General features: G+C 39.2%; 1 long non-coding RNA gene across 1 annotated transcript in view; it reads right to left on the minus strand.

Annotated features, from left to right (window-relative positions):
• The window catches only part of LOC135434923 (uncharacterized), a 100751-nt gene extending 86305 nt beyond the window's left edge, over nt 1-14446 (minus strand). The window contains exon 1 of the long non-coding RNA XR_010437312.1: nt 14343-14446. This is a non-coding gene — a long non-coding RNA (uncharacterized LOC135434923). The remainder of the gene's footprint in view (nt 1-14342) is intronic.
• Nucleotides 14447-20668: the final 6222 nt, after the last annotated feature.

Genomic DNA, 20668 nt, shown 5'->3' on the forward strand with positions numbered 1-20668 from the left:
CGGCAAAAGAAATATGATATATATATATAATATTTATGTATATACATATATGGACAAAGCCCTGACAAAACTGAACATGTTATACGCGCACTTAACATTAATTTCACTTTCTTTTACGCACACAGAGGGAGAGACAAGCAGCAAAGAAAGAAATAAGATGTGTGTGTGTGTGTGTGTATAAACATGCTTGATATCAACATAATTAGTCACGTAGTTGTTATGTTTGTTTTAATGTGACGACAAAGGCGTTCATAATGCGGCATTAACATTATGTGAGCCACAGCAGCAGCAGCAGCAGTTGCAGATGCGTGAAGCTGGCATCCAGCTAAGCCCAAAATTGTTATAAAACAAATAAATTAGCCATAAAGATGTGCGGCAGCAATAAATAGACAAGAGATACACACACGAGCTGGCAAAAATATATTTTTCGATTTTACTTTCAACAGTTCGTAAGTGGCCAAAAGAATGCTGACCGCCAGCAACTAAATGCATTTTAATAATGCACAATTAGTTTTATGACTCGACAAAAATAAACGATTTTATTTTTTTTTGCGCCTGTGAAAGTAGTTTGCAAAACGCGTCACAGCTTTTGAGTGTTGTTAATCGTTGCGAGAACTCTTTGCATTATTATTAAAATGTATTTCATTGCGTTGATTATGATCATAATTATGCGAGACATTTTCAGAACAATGCGCGAGCTGTGGGAAAATTGCCAACAGCGGTCGCTAACTAGTCAAAAAATAAAAAATATAAATAAATAAATAAAAATAAAGTAACAAAATTATATGTGTATACAGCTAGATTGTATCTACGCGACAGACAATGCCAAGAAAAATGTGGAAGATTTATGCAGTCACAGCCACAGAACTTTCACAGAAAGTTAACAGCAGCAGGCTGAGCGAGGGAGAGAGGGGGGAGAGGGGGGGACGGCTACGTGAGACGCATGCGCATGCGTCTGATGCTAACAATTGTTGGCCGAGTCTTTAGACACAGAAAATCTGTGGCTTGGGGCCAATTGTTGCTGCTGTTGCCGAAAAGTAAAATGAGCTGCAACAGCGGCAGAGGCGTGAAAATTTGTGGCAACCGGTGCAAAGGAGGCGGCGCGGACGGGTGGGCGTGGCACTTGGCAGAATAATGAACGTCGAGTGACTAACAACTTCAGCTTTTGCATGCGGCAAGTTGAAACGGGCATGACAAGCGCGTCGGGCACGTAATTTGTGTCGCTGAGGCAAAGCAACTGCCACACACACACAAACACACACAGAGAGAGACAACGGAACTGAGCTTCCCAAAAGCGAACGTTAGTTATGAATATGAGTGTGCGTGTGTTAGTGTGTGTGCGTGTGTGTGTGCGAGAACAACTGCTGTGCAGCTGACCTTGCGCTAGAAAAGTGTTTTGTGGCTTCAAGCCCAAAGGTACTGCGACTCATCGCTTCTTCACAAGTCAACACACACACACACACACACACACACAGACTCTACATTTGGCTTTTGTGCGGTGGATTTTAACTGAAATGGGCGAAAGCTGAATGCCATTTTTGGTGGTTTTCACCCACGGTCGTCAAATGTACTGTGGCTTAAGCGATGAAAGCGCTGACGTTCAGTTGCTGGCCATTTATCAAAAGCTGCAATTGAAATGCCCAACGCATTTGACTTAGAAAACAAGCGCATACAATACCAAAGCGAAATATGTTGCAGGCCAATTTTTCGCTTGACTATGAGATACCCAGTTAAAGTTGTCAGAAGAACCAAAATGAATTGAGCTGGGCAGCCTTGCTAACAGTTTATTCAAAGACAAGTGCATATATTTCTTAAAAAAGGCAGCGAATAAAACGTTCAAGGGAAAAGAGAGAGCGAGAGATCGAAAGAGAGAGAGGAGAGGAAAGAAGGATCTTACAAATTTTAACTAGAACTCTTATTCAGAAAAAAAATCTATTGCTCTTTAAAAAGCAGCCAGTAAAATGTTTAAGGGCAATCGGCGAATGAGAGAGAAAAGAGAAAAAGAGGGAACGAGACAGAGGAAGAGAGAGAGAGAGAGAGACAGAAAGGAAGAAAGAGAAAAAGAGAGACAGAAAAGATCTCGCGACGTTTTCCTAGAGCTCTAATTCAGAAGAGAATCTCCTTATCAAAAGGAGGCAGTAAAACGTTTAAGGGCCGTAAATGAAAGAACAGAGAAAGATATAGAGAGAAATAAAAGAAAAGAAGAGAGAAAGATCTAAGAACTTAGAACTCTTTTTCAGTAAGCAAATCCTCTATCAAAAGCAGGCAGTAAAACGTTGCGTCTGCTGCCTGTAAAAAAGCTAAGGAATGCGACACAAAACGGAATCGGAATTCGAAATACTTTCTATCGGGAGAGCAAGCCAGAAGAGTCAAGTGAATAAGCCAGTGTTGGTAAGCACACAAAACGAGCTGATTGCGCAGAACAGACTTTCAAGTCGATAGTAAAACCCTGAATATACATATATAAATTTAGAGAATATCTTATAATACAATTTGAAGCTCTCCTGTCACAAGTTTATTAACCTTAAAGAACTAGCAATAAATAAGAATAAAATCAGTGCCATTTGTTAAGGTACTGGCTGCATAAAAAACTAAACAAGCTAAACCATTGAGGGAGAGCTGTGTCATAAAAAAAAGGAAAATAAGCCAATATAAAAAGGAAATCCCAATTATTGCAGGCCCTGGGCAAACACACACACACACATAAGCACACACACACACACACTGAGACACTAATGTAGTGAAATAATTTTCGTTAATCGAAAGTTGCGGCGCACGTTTAACAACTGGCTGTGAGGGCCAGGCCAGCGACACGCTGCGCTCATAAAAAGACAATAAAAAAGTGACATTTTGGCCAAAAATACAGTTTGGCCATAAAGAAAAGCAGGCAGAGGCGGCGGCCAAGCCGAAGGCGACGTCGACGTCGAAGGCGCAGGCGTTGCTGGGAAAAAGTCAACGGTCAGACAGAAATCAAATCAGTGCCAAAGTGGAAAGCAACAGCAGCAAGAAGAAGAAAAAGAACTACAACAACAACAACAAAAACAACAACAGGGGCAAATGGCAAACGGCAAATGGCAATATTGACAATTTATGGGGCTGCCAACTTGAATTGGAATCTTTATTTGGTGTCTTGTGCCCACACGCAACGTGCAAAATAAATGCCTGCCTGCCTATCTGTGTGCGTGTGTGTGTGTGTGTGTGTGTGTTTAAGAAAAGTGCTTTATAAGTGCTGCTCCATCAAAATCAAACTTCAACAAAACGAAAGTAGTTCTATGCCAGCCTATTAAGTTGGAGTTTTGCCGCTCAAATGAAAACATAATTACATGGCCAACATGCCGCCGCACATTCACTCGCAGCAACATTTTCATAATGCCAAAATTGAATGGAAAAAAAAAAAACGCGCGCGCCATGTCAACAGCCGGCGGCAAAGTCAGTCGTCGCCCCGTCCACCCGTCCATCCGTCCATCCGTCCACCTGTCCACATGTCCGATTTGTCCAGTTTGTCCAACTTGGCCAGCTTGGAGAACGGCAGCGGCCGCAACACCACAAGACACGACGCGGCGCCGCGCGGCACGACGCTGGCTTCATTAAAGCCGCATGAAGACATAAAACTTAACTGAAGAAGATTTATTTAACAGTAACAAAATTCGCAGGCCGGCGACAAAACTTCGCTAGAACAGCTAACAGCTAAGCGTCCGACTGCAAGATACTCTATGCCTTAGGATCGAAACGATCTTAATCTTTTCTCTGACTTTAAATGGGTAAGAAATGGGCTGGGCTGTTAGAAGAATTGGTCTTGAAACTTGAAACATATCAACTAATTAATTGAAATAAAGTCTTCGGTAGTTTAGCTGTGCAGTTTTGGCAAAAGAAGGACGCTGGTTCGAATCCAAAGCTTGTCTATAGCATTGTCTTGGCCCGTTGAAGTGGAGAGCGCTATTTAAAAAGTTAAATGAATAGTTTGTAAATATAGCCTTTAGTCTAAAAATAGTTAATTATAATAAAAGCAATCATCATCAATCATCAATAACACGATTTCAGTTTAATAAGAACGTGTGCCTATTTATACGACCACCACTGTACATGCCTATTAATTTTGGCGTTTCAATCTGTTCAATCTTTCTTAATACATAGTCTTTCTAGCAGGCGTGGCAATGGGCGTGGCACTCTTAAGTCACTCCGCCAAATTGACTTTGGCGTGCGTTTCATATTAAACATATATACCCTGTCTATCCAAGCAGAACAGGGCATTCAAACTAGCCTGCGCTCTTGGCCGCCAGCTTTCGTGCGGTTTAGATTCTTTTGCGTTGTTTTTGTTTCTGTTGTTGTTGTTGTTGTCTTTCATTTTGGGCCGCACATTTTGTAGCTACTTCTTTTTTTTTCCACATTTCTTTAACAATTTTTTTCTTTATTGCTATTTAATTTCCGTGTCGCTCTGCGGCAAAGCGTATTAAAGAATGAGTCTTAAATACCTGTAGCCCAACATTTTCTTTAGCAATTCCAAATGCTTGAAAGACCTAACATTACATTTGATTGACAATTAATTATATACGCATTTTGGAGTAAGCAAAGCGATTTTTAGGGAGCTAAATTAATAGTGAAATTTTTGAATAATTAAAAAAATATTTATCTATATTATGAGCAGGGCAGAAATTCCATTTTTTGATTAACCTTGAACTGAACCTTAAATCGGTTCAACTGGAAGAGGAACACATGAGCCTACAACCAAAACAAACTATATTTTCAAAATGTAAGTTTCATAAATTAAAAGACATATGAAGAGCCTAGGCCCAAAGCCGAGCCCGAGTCCATAGTCTCAGACATTGCATTGAACCGTCAACCAAAACCTAAGGCTCACTTTGGTTTGAGCCGCAAACCAAACCTCAAAAAAAGATGTATTTGGCCCTGCAGACTTGCCTTTAAGTACCAGGATTTGAAAGTTCTTAGAGCATTCGCACTTCGTGGTTGGCTTTGTGCTTTAATTCTGATTACTTTGTTATTGCTCGCTGACACTTTAAGCTCCGTTACCGTCGACGTCGACGGCGCCGTCGCTGTCGACGCTGCCTGCTGTGCATGGATTCGGTTTATTTGTTGTTTTGTGCGATTTTTTTATTAATTTTGTCTTTTCTAGGTCAATTCCGCAGACGGAAGCAGTTTGACCAGAATAAACTTTTTCCACTTTTGGCTTTTTGTATGCACATGGCTCTAGCAGCGACTGGCAGTCCCAGTGGCAGCACACACACACGCACACACACACACACACACACACACACACACAAACAAACACGCAGACACACACACAAACATACACACAAACAAACACACAGACAGACACATGGAGCGCATTTTTCTAGGCGCTTTTGTTAGCGGCTTTTCTTAGCACATTATTTATGATGTTTTTTTTTCGCGCACTTTCTTTGTCAAACTATTTTTCGGTGGCAAAAAAAAAAAGAAAACAAACAAAAAACACGGCATGAAAATAAAAGAAAAGCAAGCATAAAAGAGCCCAAAAGCCTGGCCAAGAAATGAATTATATGTGCCTGAACAATAATTAACCTCACATGTGTGTGTGTGTGTGTCTTTTATTGAAAAGAATTGCAAAAAAAAATGAAGGTAAATAAAAGCACGATATCTATTCAAGAGGTGGCAGATTTGGCAGCGATTAAAGCCAAAGTATCGTAAATTAATAAAATAGAAAATAGCAGAAATAAACAGACCAGAGCAAATCGAATTGAGACGCAACATTGTTGGGCATAAAATCAATAGGAATAAAAGAGGAGAAGCGAAAAACAAATGCATAAAAAAAAAGTAGTAAAAATAAAAACGAGCACAATATAAGTGCCATGCCTGTATAAGCCAAGAGCCCAAGAGCTCCGACTGCAGTTGTTCTTCTCTTTTTGAGGTCGAACAAAAACAAAAAAAAAACATACAGAGAGAGCGCAAAAAAATATACAAAAAAACAAAAAAAAAAAAAAGTACACATTGACAAAATAATTAAATAATAGCCCTGGGGCGCAGTCAAGCGTTGCAGTCGCCGCGGCGCACAGAGGAAAAACTAATAGAAGCATATTTTCCCTCTTGGAAAAGGCAAACAGCAACAGCAACAGCAACGGCAACGGAAAATGTCCAAGCGAACGGCAGCGACAGCAAAGCCGCTTGGCTTTTAAGAACGCAAAAAAATACATTTATATATATATATATATATATACTCTATAGCATAGAGAAAGAAACATGAATAAATAAAATTAAATGCAGCATGCCCACTTAAGAGATGAGCATGCAATTTTAAATAAGAATTAAAAGCACAAAACTGTTGACGAGACGAGGGCCTGGCCAGGGAAAGCGAACGGCCCAAGCACAGCAACAACAAGAACAGGACAAGCTTCGACACACCGACTATTTGATACCCTCCCAAAAACTTGGCTTAAGGCTGTGCGGATATCTGAGGAGAAAAGTGTAGCACGTTATTACAGAGTTTGGTCGACGCATGCTCGAAATCATGAACAAAGTTTTTACAAGAACTTCATTTCTAGGAGATTATTCCTATGGCAACTATTTGATATAGTGGACCGATCTTAAAGGGACTTCGTTTATATATAGTTAACATAGTTAACCGAAAAAAAGTTGGCTTTGATCAAGTTATTTTAGTAAACGCAAACTTTTTCAATAAAGAACTTAATTTCGAACGATAATTCTTTTGGCACCATAAATAGTAGATATAGTAGACCGATATTAATGATAATTATTATAGTTATTTATTAACATTTTTTATATTTAACAATTAAATGCTGTGTTGGATCAAGATATTTTGATAAACAGCAAACTTTTACTATCAAGAAATTCATTTAAACTGATTATGCCCATGACAGTTTAAAGATATAGTGGTACGATCCGAACGATTCCGATATATGTACTGACTGCTATAGAAAGACGAACATATGTTCATGAGGAAGCGAAGGCTTAAGAGGAGCGACAGACAGACAGCCAGAGAGACGGACAAATAGACAAGGCTCTATCGGGATAGCTTTCTGATTGAGAGACAGAGAGATAGACTATATCGTCTCGGCTGCTCAAACTGATCACGAATATATACACCTTATCCAATTAACAAAGTCTTCGGCCATGCGTTACACATTCCACGACAATATTATAGCAACCTGCTAAAGAGTATAACGTCAACGATAAGAGAATATGCTGAGCACTCAGTATGTTCGTTGGTCCAGTGCTGAGTATTCAGTGCACAGAATACAGTATACAGTATACAGTATACAGTATACAGTATACAGTATACAGTATACAGTATTCAGTATTTAGTGTATTCACTGTACTGTCTGCCATTTGGCCATTGAATGAAGTTCTGATACGGCCACTCGAGGGACAATTGTCGTAAACGTGCAGCCTCCAGCTCGGCAGCTGGAAAAGCTATGGCAAACCTCTAACCGAATCTTCAATTACAAAATTGATTACCATTGAAAATTGAAAATTAAGTACAGTTTTGAGTTTTCAGCATAATTGCAGTTGATTTGAGTCTCACTGTGTGTTTATATATGTGTGTGTGTGTACCAGGAAAAGAGGCGGGGAGGGCGTTGCGGCTTTTATAGAACTTGCAGTGTCATTAGAAGCAGCTTGATTAGGGGGCTGCCTTGCTCTATGTGTGCGTGCGTGTGTGTGCGTGTGTGTGTGTGTGTGTGTTTGTTTGTATTCGATTTTCAGTTGGTACTATAAATGATTAAGTGAAAAAGACAAAGTCAATTGTGAACCGACATTGCTTGGCCTCTAGAGAACCAATCAAGCTGAACGTCAGCTTAATTTCATTTAACGTTCAAGTAGCATAATACACAACAACAACAACAACTACAACAATTGGTTACTTGGATGCTGGCCAAGTTAAGAGGCAATAGCAGCTAATAAACAAAAGATGCCAGAGTCTTAAATACCCTCTAGCGGCAACTTGAAAGCAATTAACAGCTGTCGATATTAGGCTGTCAATTCTAATTTAATCGATTTTTCAGATTAATTTTAAGTCTATATTTGCAATTGATTCTATATAGAAAATAAATTGACTATGATAAGCAATTAAAACGACTTTTATTATTTATTGAAGATCTTTACCAGCAATCGATTATATAGAGATGACGATAAGCAATTAAGGGGATTTTATCGATATTTTTTTAATCGATTTTATTAATTTTATATTGACTACAATAAGTAATTACAACGATTTTTATTATTTATTTAAAGTCTTCAACAGCAACGAGAAAATATATTGATTACGAAAAGCAATTATAATGATTTTATCGATTCAATCTATCGATTTTTTAAATATTTTATTATCATTTATCATTATAATATTATTCGATAATCGTTCAACTCGTTTTTTTGTTTTGGAATTAGTTACGATTTAAACTCTTACTCAAATTGTGTTGCAAAGTTTATCGATCAAGTTCGATACCTATTGCAATCGATACCTTTTATTGTTTTTAAAATATTTAAATTTTATTACAGGCCGCCCAGTCATGAATTAAATATAATATTTATTCATAGATACAAGTTTCTTTAAGAATTTTAAAAGCTTTACAATCGCCATCGATAGGAACTGCAAACAATCGATAACAACAACCTCCAAACGCACGCCCAGTATTATCGATAAGCACAATCAAATGTTGAACCAGAATACCCCTAACCTAATGAAGCAGTAAAAAGAGACAAAAAGGGAACACAAAAGAGAGCATAATAATCGTAACTTCCATCACTTTTTAGTTATTTTTTAATTTACTCAGATATGCCTTTGTTAAAAAATATTAAATATGCCAAGCTTAAGCCCTCATTACAGGGTATTAGCCAGAATTACAGCCTAAGAGACGACAGCGGGCAGGAAAAATATATAAAAAAAAAGGAGAAGAAGTAGAGGCAAAACGCAAATTCGTTTTGCATTATTTCGATTCGTTTTGGTTTTGGGTTTGAGTGAGATTCGATTCTATTCGGCGCGCTGTGCTTTTCTATTTGGGTTCGATTTGCTGTTCTGTTGATTTGGTTTATCATCAATTTTATTGTCACTAGGCATTTACGAGCGATTATTTTAGTTGTTGGTTTTTATGGCCGCCGTTGTTGTCGTTCTCGTTGTTGTCGTTGTTATTGGCTATGATTATCTCGAAAAGCTGGCTACAGAAACAGGGCCTAAAGCAGCACTCGTTGACTCGCTGGTATTTAATTTATAGTTAAACGAACATTTGATTTATTGGTCAAAAGGTTATTGACCATTATGTTTCGCATATAACTCAGCTCTATTATTTGTTTAGATTTCGCTGTTATAGTTGTTGCCGCCGCTGTTGCCGCTGTTGTTATTTCAGTTGTTGATCAATACAATTATTGGCATAACGTTGACAATTGCATGGCTGCAGCCTGTCATTGATGTTGTTGCCGTTGTTGTTGTCGTTGTTGTTGCTGCCAATAAATTTTCAGCGCTAAATGCATTAAATGTTTACAAAGCCAACAAGCCGGGTGATAAATCAAATTATTGCACTGACAATGGCATGTAGAAATATGTATGTGCCAGTCAATAGTCGAGATGAGTTGAACCAACTGCCATGCAAATACTCTACTCTACTCTACATACATGAATATATATTTTAAATGGTTTGTTTTGGACGTGATTAAGCAAAAGCTAAGCTTGACACGGCTTAAAATGCGATTAGTGAAAATATTAAATAGATTTATTGGCATATATAATCTGACGCATTTGGATGTAGTTTGAAATGTTCAAAGATATATATGAACAAATAAAATAACTAAATAGGAAATGAAATGAGGAAAAGTACTTCATTTAAATTAATAACTATCTAGAAAATGAAATAAACAAGAGAACTGCATTTAACCTCAAAATGATAAAACAATTTGAAGAACTACAACAAAGGCTAATCCTTAGCGTAAAACTACACGAATGCATGTTAAGTCTTTGAAGACGTATTTGCATAAAGTTTGAAATGTTTTAAAATATATATGAACAAATCAAAAAACTATTTAGAAATTTAAATATAGGAACGAACAGCATCCAAGCTGTTTGTCAAGATAATAAATTAATTTTAATAACTAAAACAAAGGTTGATTCTCTTAACAACGTGATGAATGAAACGTTTATCTTTAATACTTATTTATATAATTATTTATTTATTTATTTAATTATCTATTTATTTGTGTATTTATTTATTATATTAATTTCATTATATTTAGACAACCATATTATTCACATATATATATATCTATTTATTTATTTACTTTTAATATATTTTTTATTTTTGCTCATTTATTTACTTATGTATTTATTAGTTGCCTGTTGGAAACAAAATAAAAAATAATCCCAACTAATTATATTAATTTCGCATATTTCATAATTAGAAAACCAACGGAATAAAAGAGTTATTGGGAAGGGTAAAGAAATGTATTATAGAATAGCCAGCCAGCTGGGCATACACAATAATAATTTCAAGTTATGTATAATAATATTCTTCAACTACCCGACTCTCAAGTTCTTATATACCCAACAATTTAACAAGAGAATATTAGTTCTTGCGCTTGAGAGCATCAGCTTAATCAGAAGTGTTAAATGCCTCATGAGCTGGCAAATGTTGCCTTCTCATGACACACTTTTGCGTGCCATCTCGCTGAGAGTGTCGTACAACAACAACAACACGACAGCAACATCAACAACAACAACAACACGACAGCAACATCAACAACAGCAACAGCAACAACATCACAGCCGACAATTGTTGCGCATTTGTGCTTATGATACGTTAGCATATTTCTTTCTGTTCTGCTGCACTCACAGATTGCGGTTAAGCATGCGGCAACAACAGCAACAGCAACAACAGCAACAGCAACAAGAGCCAGTTGCAAGAACAACAGGCTGCAGACAGGCCCATGTGAGAATGTTTAAGGCCCGACCCAAACACGCACAGTTGCATGAGCTCTGCTCAAACGGTAAAATGCGTGCTCGCATCTGGCCAACTCGGGTGTTGGGAGTCTTTGGGCCTTTGGGAATTGGCTGCTGCAAGTGTTGTTGTTGCCGTTGTCTGTTCTCGTTGTTGTTGCTGTTGTTGCTGTTGTTGCTGCTGTTGTCTGCAGGCATCCCGAAGAAATCGAGTCACATGCACACAAAGCGGGACAGTTGGAAACTTTTGCTTATTTAACTGTAACTGTCTTTCTTTGTGCAGACAACAACAACAGCAGCAGCAGCAACTGCAGCCACTTAGAACGGTCTGCCGCTGCGCAGGCGCAACATCATTTCATTTTTCAACTGTCAATGGCAAGTGGCGGTCGTTGTCTCAGTAGTTTACTGTAACAACAGCGGCGCAAGTGCAACAACAACAACAACAGCAGCAGCAACAGCAGCAACTGTTGCCCGCTTGAGCAGCTGCCTCGGGCGGAGATTGTTAACCAGATTGCCAGACTTCAACTTGTGTGTCTCTCTGGCTATCCCTCCCCTCCTCTCCCTCACTCGATTTTTTACTGTGATTGATACAAGTGCATTTCACCTTCTACTTCAACGCGTATTCTTGCAGCAAATTAAATCCATTCAACGGGCATCGATCATGTTGCTGCCGCTGCTGCTGCTTTGTCTGTTTAACCAGCATTTAACTTAAGCCGATTTATGTGTGAGTCAAGCAAGTGAGGCATAACTGACCGACGACCAGGCCTAAACCTTTTGTGCCCGCTCTCACCCCGCCCTTCTCTCCCACTCTCTCTCTGCATGTGCGTCTCATTAGCATGTGGGTGCTGTGCGGCCCGATAATGATGGCCAGCAGATGTGAGCTGCTGCTGCTGCTGCTGGCACAGCTACGGCTGATAATGCTGACCAGGCTGTTTTGCGTTTCCTTAGAAGTTGCCGTTGTATAATAAACTGAAGCTGCACCGTCAGCAGTCAGCAGTCAACAGTGAGCAGTCAGCAGTCAACTGTTTGCCGTCAGCAGTTGCATTGTCTATCTATAACGGTGTCTGCAACGGTGCGTAATTGAAATGTCACTGCCTGGCCAGGCAGTGGGCGTGGGCGTGGCAGTGGGCGTGTGCGTGGGCATGCCACACATTATCTAAAGCCAAACTCAGTTGTTGCAACAACAACAACGAGCATCAGCTCACATATTAAACGCACATGCATTACGTGCCACTGCACTTTTGGCCAAAAGTCCAATTATCGGGCCACATTGTCGGCAACATTGGCAACAACGCATCAGACGAATGAACAGATATTGGGCAAGCAGCGGCGGGTCAACAAGTTATTATTGACAAATGGAAATGTCAAAATGAAAAATTAACTGCAAAATCAACAGTCAAAAAGCCAGCAAACAGCCAAATGACAATTGAAAATGTCAAAATTCGCGCGGCAGAAGGCAGCAGCAGCAGCAACAACAATTGCTCGAGGTAATGGGCAACAACGAGCAGCGCATTGCTGCCAATTGCTGGCCAGCAATATGGGCGTAATGGGTCTGTTCATCTGTCCATCTGTCCATCCCACCTACCACCCCCCTCACCCCCTCCCTGGCACCCAGTAGCTCGCCTTAAAAATGCATGTTACAAAAGTTGCGCGAGAATAACAGGCAGCCAAATTGACAACGACCAGCAGCAAAGGCGCCGCAGCAACAACAGCAACATCGACAGCAGCAACAGCAACAGTTGCAACAACAACAGCAACAGTTGCTGGCATTGCCTGTCGTCGCTGACCGTTGTGGACACTCGACGCGGCATTTGAATGGCAACTGTGCCGCCTGCCGCCTGCCACTGTCAAAGTTGTTGTTGTTGTTGCTGCTGTTGCTGCTGCATTCAACTTGTTGTTGTTGTCGTTTTGGCAATAACCACTTGATAAATGATAAATTAATTGAGTAATATTGCCAAATGGCACAGTTTGTTTTTTTATTTGTGCCCTATGCAAATCAGTTAGTTCTGTTAACTGCATTAATATGATTTATGGATATAGTATTTTGGACAGAACAAATGCGTGTTTGTTAATTAAATGAAGCTAGAAAGTTGACAAGTCTATCAACTTAAGCAGAAAAACATCTAAATTAAATATTGATTAAATTTTAAAACAAAAAATGAGTCTTAGTTAAATATTTGTACTATTTTTAATACTGCTTTTGGCGACCTTTCTATATTTCAATCTTAGTTTATTAAAATCAATATTGAAAAACAATTTTGTTTTAATATATTTCTCTGATATATCTACCGAAAATCGATATATATTATTTATTAAGTTTTCAAACTTTTGCTGATTTTGAAGAACTTCAACTGCTGAAGATAAGTATCATAATCAGGTCTAAGAACTGTTTTAAGCCCAGCTGGATTAGAGACTGACACAACTTTTTGAAACTTTTAGGCAAGTTTGGGCGTTTAAAATCTTTTAAGCAATATTCCAATATCTTCATTGACATACAAAAGGTTAATTTAACTAGATTTTGCAAACTTCACAGATCAAATATTGTAGGAAATATATCACCCAAAAGAAGTCTATTGTTGCTGCCTTAAAAATGCAGCACATATTTTTTCTAAAATACAGTCCATTTATTTATTTAATATTAACAATAACCTATCCAACCTCTCTATAAACCTCTCTAACTGAATTCAAAGGCAGCGAAAACTTTGTTGAGATTTGCAGCCACGATCTTAATTCATATTATATTAAAATTTCCCATAGAGTATACCCAGTTCGTATGTAACTTTTATTGAGCTTAAAGCCCAGTTCATAGGTCAATTTATATTTATATATATAAGTAATTTTCTATTTATATTTTCTATAGAGTATTAATAGTTCTTATGCACAAAAATGTTTTCTTCATTTCGTAAGTTTCATTTTATGTTCGTCATATTTTATTTATTTGTTTTCAATAGGGTATTCGTAGTTCGTATGTATTCATGTATTTTCTATAGGGTATTCATAGTTCGTATGTATTCATGTATTTTCTATACGGTATTCATACTTCGTGTGCACAGGTTTTTCCCTTTTGGCAATTCATTTAATTTTGGTGTTTGGGTGGCAACCGAAATTTGCTTTAAATTTGCTTTCGCAAGTTTTATCTGTTGCGACTTATTTTGACAGTGGGTCACAAGGACGTTGCATGTAAACACAATCTAAATCTGTTGCTGCTGTTGCTGCCACACTTTGCGGCAACACGTTTGTCAACTGTAATTAGTGAGCATGCATTTTGCAGTCATGTGCGGACTTAAAGAGCAGAAGACGAGAGCGAAACGTGCAGAATTTTGAACAGCAGAAGTGCAGAGTCTTATATTAAATGTGAATATATAACTATCTATATTTATTTATACAAAAAGGTAAATAATTAGCTATTTACCTGAGCAGTTTTTCCATTCGCAAGCATTTTCCTTTAAGATTTATCCATTTAATTAAGAGCAGCTGTGCAAAAAGTATTTTGGCAAAGAAATTGCGTGCAGCTGTTGGGCCAGGAATTGTCTAAATAAAAAGATTTGGCATTAGATAAACGATAAATTAAAATATTTATTTGCTGGCAACTTAAACGAAAAGTCGACAATGTAAAAATGATGTGTAAAATATCCAAGCCCAGGCAATCCCAAATTAAAACAAAGTCAAATAAAAACAAGGATATTCATATAAAAAAAACGTGATATACAAATATTTGCATAACACTTCATGTTTAGCAAATGCCAAAGCAAAACACACACACACAGTCGCACACACACACACAGACGCACAGCAAAAGTTGCAGCCATCTGCTAAATGTTGCTTATTTTCATCAGCTGCAGACGGTAATGGGGAGAGGGGGGAGGGCGGGTAGGGAGGCGTGGTCGTGCGGAACGTCTGCTGTCTGGAGCTGGGTAACAAAATCAACAGCATGGGTAAATTGTTTAATTGAATTTACCGCAGATGCGCTTAAGTTGGCAGTAATTTAGCCAAAGCCATGTAGTATTTTCTAAATGTATCTCACAGATATTTGTATCTGTATCTGCATCCTTGTTGCCATTGCCAGAGACAGGAACGTGCCAGCAGCTCAAGCACATGGGCTCGATTGTCGTCGCAAATACAAATACAACAAATACACACACACACACACACACATGCACACACAAGCCGCAAAGAACAAGCAGCATTTGCAGTGCAATGAAATGAAATGTATCTATAAGCTACACGACAATGTCCGTCTGTGTGGAGTGTGTTGTGTGTGTGTGGAGTGTGTGTGTGTTGTGTGTGTGTGTGGCTGTGCATTGGCAAGTGTTTTCTTCCTGTAACTATGCATTAAATTGAAAATGGCAAAGAAAGTGCTACAGAGCGCTGTTTGAATTGCTTTACCGATTGCTGCCGCCGCCGCCGCCGGGTTCTAGATTTCTCCCGGGCCCAATTATGTGTGTGTGTGTGTGTGTGTGTGTGTGTGTGTGTGTAGCCACAGCATGTGCTTTCTCAATTTCTCAATTGGCCAGTGCTCGCCAGTTTGCCAATTGCTCAATGTGTGCTGTTAATGCTGTTGATATTTAAGCTACAGTTTTTTCCTTTCTTCTTCTTCTTTTTTGTTGTATGTCAAAGTTCGTCGCGTTGCAAGTTGCAACATGCCTTATGGCCCGCTGCTAATTAATTTGTTTTCAGTCTCCGACTCGCGTTTAGTTCATTAGTTGCTGTTTATTCTGTGGCATCAGGCGTCATTAGTTAACATTGACAATGCAATTGAGCAACTTCGCCTGCACACTTTTTATACAGGGTATTGTGATATTGTCACAGGGCATGTTCCTCGACTCTATGTAAGAACTAACTCTCTCTAAGATTAAACTTGAGTTCCATGTTTACCTTTCTTGTCCAAGAAATATCTACAACTATTTACTATTACATGACAGTTATTCCATGAAGCTCTTGTCTAAAAAGCTCGTGTGGTTCCTGAGATATCTGCAACAGCTCCAAGCTTTTCTATGAGCCTTATGTCTGAGCCAAGAAATATGTTTAATTGTTTACCATACGAGGCCAGCAAAGAGTAATTGGCTCAGATCAGAATGGTTTATAGAACATTCACTGAATGTTTGTTAGGGTATTCAATCGACGGCATCTGTTTGTGACCTGTTCTTGCGTTTGGTTCCAGCTATATCTGCAGCAAGTACAAACTTTTCTATGGTTAACTAGCTGAGATCAGAGTGTTATACAGAACACTCTTAGAATGTATGTTAGGGTATTCAAGCTGCGGCTTTTCAAATGCCAACTGTTCGTTCGTTTGGTTCTTTGCAACACTGCAGCGCATCTGCCTGGCCCAAAAGAACTAGCCAAAGCTGCGTCTTCCAACACCTGAGCTCTTAGCTAAGAGAGCGCGTCGAACAGCTTGTGCGCATGCGCAGCCGGCTAACAAGCTCTTAAGAGTCGCACGCTCTCTCTCTCTCCCTCTCTGTGTCACGCTCTTCGAGGTCTGCCGGTTACACGGCGTCGTCACGATCATCATCATTATCAACATTATCATCATGATGATCATCTTGACCATTTGTGTGATCGCGCGCGTGTGTGTGTGTGTTGCGTCTCTTTCGACTCGTGGAGCTTCCAACTTTTCTTTCTTGGCCTGAACTTCTTGGACTTTCTTGCCAGCATGCTTAAAAGTCTTTTGGAAGCGCCAAGACCGCATTCAGTACGCTTTGTGCGCTGCAAGCGTTTGGTACGTTGTAACGGAACTTTGTTTTTTAAAGAAACGATCACAAAAACTAAACAAATCGAAAACAAGACGTAAACAATATTTGGCCCAAACAAGCTAAAAAGGATGCAAGCAAAAAGTGCGTGAATGTTAAACGATTTTCTTAATTAAAAAAAAAACACAAAAAGGCAAATTGAATAAATATATAAACAATTAATAAATAAAAAAGGAAAAACAAGCTGCAACAAAAATAAACAGCAAACAGTTTAAACGCAAATAAAAAGAAAAATAAATTTAAAGAAAAAAAACAGAAGCTGCTGATTGCAGCTCGCGCGAGTTGCTTTAACAACTTGTTGTTGTTGTTGTCGCTCAGTTTGATTGTTGTTTATGGATTTGCTCGCTTTTTTATTTAATGCATTTCCGCTCTAACACGTTGCTGTAACTGCCACTGCCACTGCCGCAGCAACTGCTGCTGGCCACGAAGCGCGCCGCGTCAACAGGTAAGCCTCGCATTTAGCCAGGATTAACTTTGCTTCAACTGCGGCAACAAGCGGTCGACAGTCAGCTGAGCGGCCAAATCTAGACCACAAGCCCCGAGCCAAAGTCCGGCGCAATGCCAGGGCCACACAAATGCAAGTCAAGCCTTGGCCCCCGATCCGAGTACGAGTTCGAGTCCGACTCCGACTCGGAGTCCGAGTGTCGACAAAGCGGATTACTAAACAAATATTTACAAGCCTTCAATTGTTGTGTGTGTGTGTGTGTGTGTGTGTGTGCACGTGATATCCTTTTTTATATGCGCATATTTCATACATGTTTGCTGCTGCTGCATCTGTTGCTGTTGGCATATTTATTTCCAAATAAACTGCAGCAGCAACAGTTGCCGCATCAGTTTTGTTTTGGGCAACAATGTGGGCTTAAATAGTTAAAGGCCCAAAAACAGAGCGCGGCGCACAGGTGAAAAGAATGAAATGAAAACTTGTCTTTAATTAAAGAAAAGGAGCAAAACAAAGAGCAGGCAGCCAAAGCAGCAGCAGCAGCATTAAAAACAAGTGCAGCAGCAGCAGCAGCAGAAACAAGTAACACGCACACACACACACACACTCGCGCGCACACATAGAGCGGCACACATGTAACATGAAAACAAGTTAAAATGCCTCAGCTACATTTGGTCAAGTTTACAGAGCCAAACATAAGCAAACAGTCAAGCAGAGCCAAGAACTGTAGAGTAGATAGAGAGAGGGGAGAGAAGTGGAGGTAGGGGCAAGCCAGAGGTAGAGCGAGGTGTGCTTGGGCTGAGAGCTGTTGCAGGTTCCTAAAACGGCTTTTGTATGATTTTTAATGAACCTACTAAGAACTTGGCCAACTAACTAGCCAAAGCCCAAAGCCCAAATCCCAAGCAGCCAGTCAGACATAAACTAGCTTGGCTTTGGCCATAATATTCCATTATGTTGTTGTTCTTTTGGCCAAAAAATAGACGTTATTATAAAAGCAGAAAACAATGCGCAATATTTATGCAAGCATTAACAGGCAAATCCTCTACCAACTGTCCGTCCGTCCGTCCGTCTGTCTGTCCGTCCGTCCGTCTTTCTGTCTGTCTGCTGGGGTATTATGCTTAGCTTGGGTAACAAACTTAAGCTGACAGCGCCTGCTGGCAAATGTATCTACAGAGTTTGAGTTACTTTCTAAATAGCATTTTACGTTTTGCCTGCCACTGAGATTAGTGCAGTTGCAGTTGCAGTTGCCAGTTGCCAGTTGCTGCTGTTGCCAGTTGCTGCCGTTGTTCTTATTGCGGTTGTTGTTGCGGTTAAATAAATAAGGCAACGACGTGCTCATAGTTCTGCCGCAGCTCAGCAAATAAGAAGAAATTGCAATGCTGCCACAAATGTTGCTGCTGCTGCTGCTGCTGTGATATTATAGATGCGTTCTGCTTGCCTTGCCAGCCCACTTCCTTTTTAGCTGGCTGCTTCGACTAAATGTTGTAGCTGCCGCTGTTGCAGTTAATAATTGCCAGACAGATAGTCAGTCAATTTGCAGCGCCTTAATCAAGTCAAACTGCAATCACACACACACTCGCACACACACACACACACTCGCACACACCCGTAAAGACCGCAACATAGCGGCTCATCTGTAATTTGAGCACTCGCACGAGTATCTTTTTATTTTTACCTCAAGCTGTGTTTGATTATGGCCAAAACGTGCCAGTTATCACAGCTGTTGTTTCGAGGCTTGGCCAGGCGAATGCATTTTTTCAGCCAAATGCCATTTGACCACGCTGCAAAATCTTTGTGCATGACATAATAACCAGTTGGGAATAGGTCAAAGTTAACATTGCAGCCAACTCGACAGGGAATTCAGTTGTTGTCCTATCACCTGCACAAATCAGCCAAGAGTATTGTATGCTTATATATATCTTTTAGCCAATAATATTGTATCTTTTATTTTCCTTCTTTTAATTTATGGAAATATGCTGAGCTTAAGAAATTTACAGAATTGTTGGATAATATTCCATGTGAGCCAATTATCTGAAGACTATGCCATAATAACTGTGAGAGCCAGGCAAAGAGCCAGGGCGGAAGCACAATTGTGCCTGTTTGTGGAATGCTTGAATAGAAGCAACAGATACCCTGTAATGAGCTTCAAATTGCCTTAATCACAATCTCACACGCCGCAAGCAAGCTTCTATTCACATTTTTCTACAATTTCCATTCTCCAATAACTTTTATTATTAGAGTCCAATATTTTTATAATTTTAGGCACATAAAGCTAACATTTAGGAATCAAAATTGAGAATAAGTTCTTTATACTTTATGTAAAGTGTTGGAATTGATATGAAAAGTAAAATTTGTAAAATTTATAAAATATTTATAAAATGGAAAGGTTGTCAAAGCCAGCATTAAAATGAAAATTCTTTATAAAGTCTAGTCATATTGGCAGTCCGTAAAATCCAGCGAGAACTCTGATCTCCCATCAAACCCGGCGCAACAAATCGATATATATCGATATAGGGAAAGTGATTTATCGGCACGCACAAAATACTTCCAGAACCTTATAGTATTTACTTGCCCCTTCTTGCAGCTAGAAGATCAAAGCTTTATATAGACACAGCTCAGTCTTGCGTATCTATCTTTCACCTGGCTGTAATTTTCCTCCTCATCCATATACCCGCTTTAACTGATTGCAGGGTATACCAACTAAGCTGCTCTATTGAGCAAAGCCAATATACTAGAATAATAGCACATATGAAAAATTGATATACAAACTTCCACTCAAGCGCATTTTCTGGTACTCTTTTATGCATTCAGCATAACTGTCAAAAAGTAGTTTTCGCAAAAATAATCAGAAATTTTTGCGTATAATTCATAAACAAATGAAATGAATATAGATTGCATTTTGCCGCAAACGAGAGAATGACAGTCTCTGTGGATATGAAGCTAGGCCCAGTTTTAATAATATGAACGTTTTCTGCTGTTTTCTTTGTGTTGCCAACTTCCATTATCTGAGCCAAGTTAAATATTGTGCTGCAGCTTGCAGCAAGTTGTTGTTATACCCTGCAAGTGGGCAACATAAGTGGGTAGCTTGGTTTTATGCGAATGTTTGTAAGAGGCAGAGGTTTAGGGTTTTGATCAGGCCTCGCATCACCCAATTTAGAATGAAGGTTGGTTCTCTTAAAACTCAGACAGATCCGAAATCTTTTACTTTTGAGCATAGTTTCCTTTTCTGAATCTGATTCTTAACTAAAATAAACTCATATTTGCAGTTATAACCTTGGGCTTTGATATATATATATACACTTTTCCATGCCATTTTTAAGCCCTGGCAATTTCGAAAAGATCGGACAATAGACACCGAAGTTATTATAGAACACATATTCCTAAGTGTGGGGCGGAAGCAGAAGAAAAAGCACAGCTGCTGCATAAGGAAGAAGGAAGCGAAAACTTCTTATAGAGGGTATCCGCACGTCGGTCACACCCGTCTAGAGCACTCTTGTTGTTGTTGCTGCTGCTGCTGTCTCTGTGCAGGCAAATGGAGCAAGTTTTGCA

The sequence above is a fragment of the Drosophila montana genome, unplaced genomic scaffold (genome assembly GCF_035044405.1).
Source record: "Drosophila montana isolate Dmon_TW-CO22-7 unplaced genomic scaffold, ASM3504440v1 contig_3468_1, whole genome shotgun sequence".
NCBI lineage: Eukaryota > Metazoa > Arthropoda > Insecta > Diptera > Drosophilidae > Drosophila > Drosophila montana.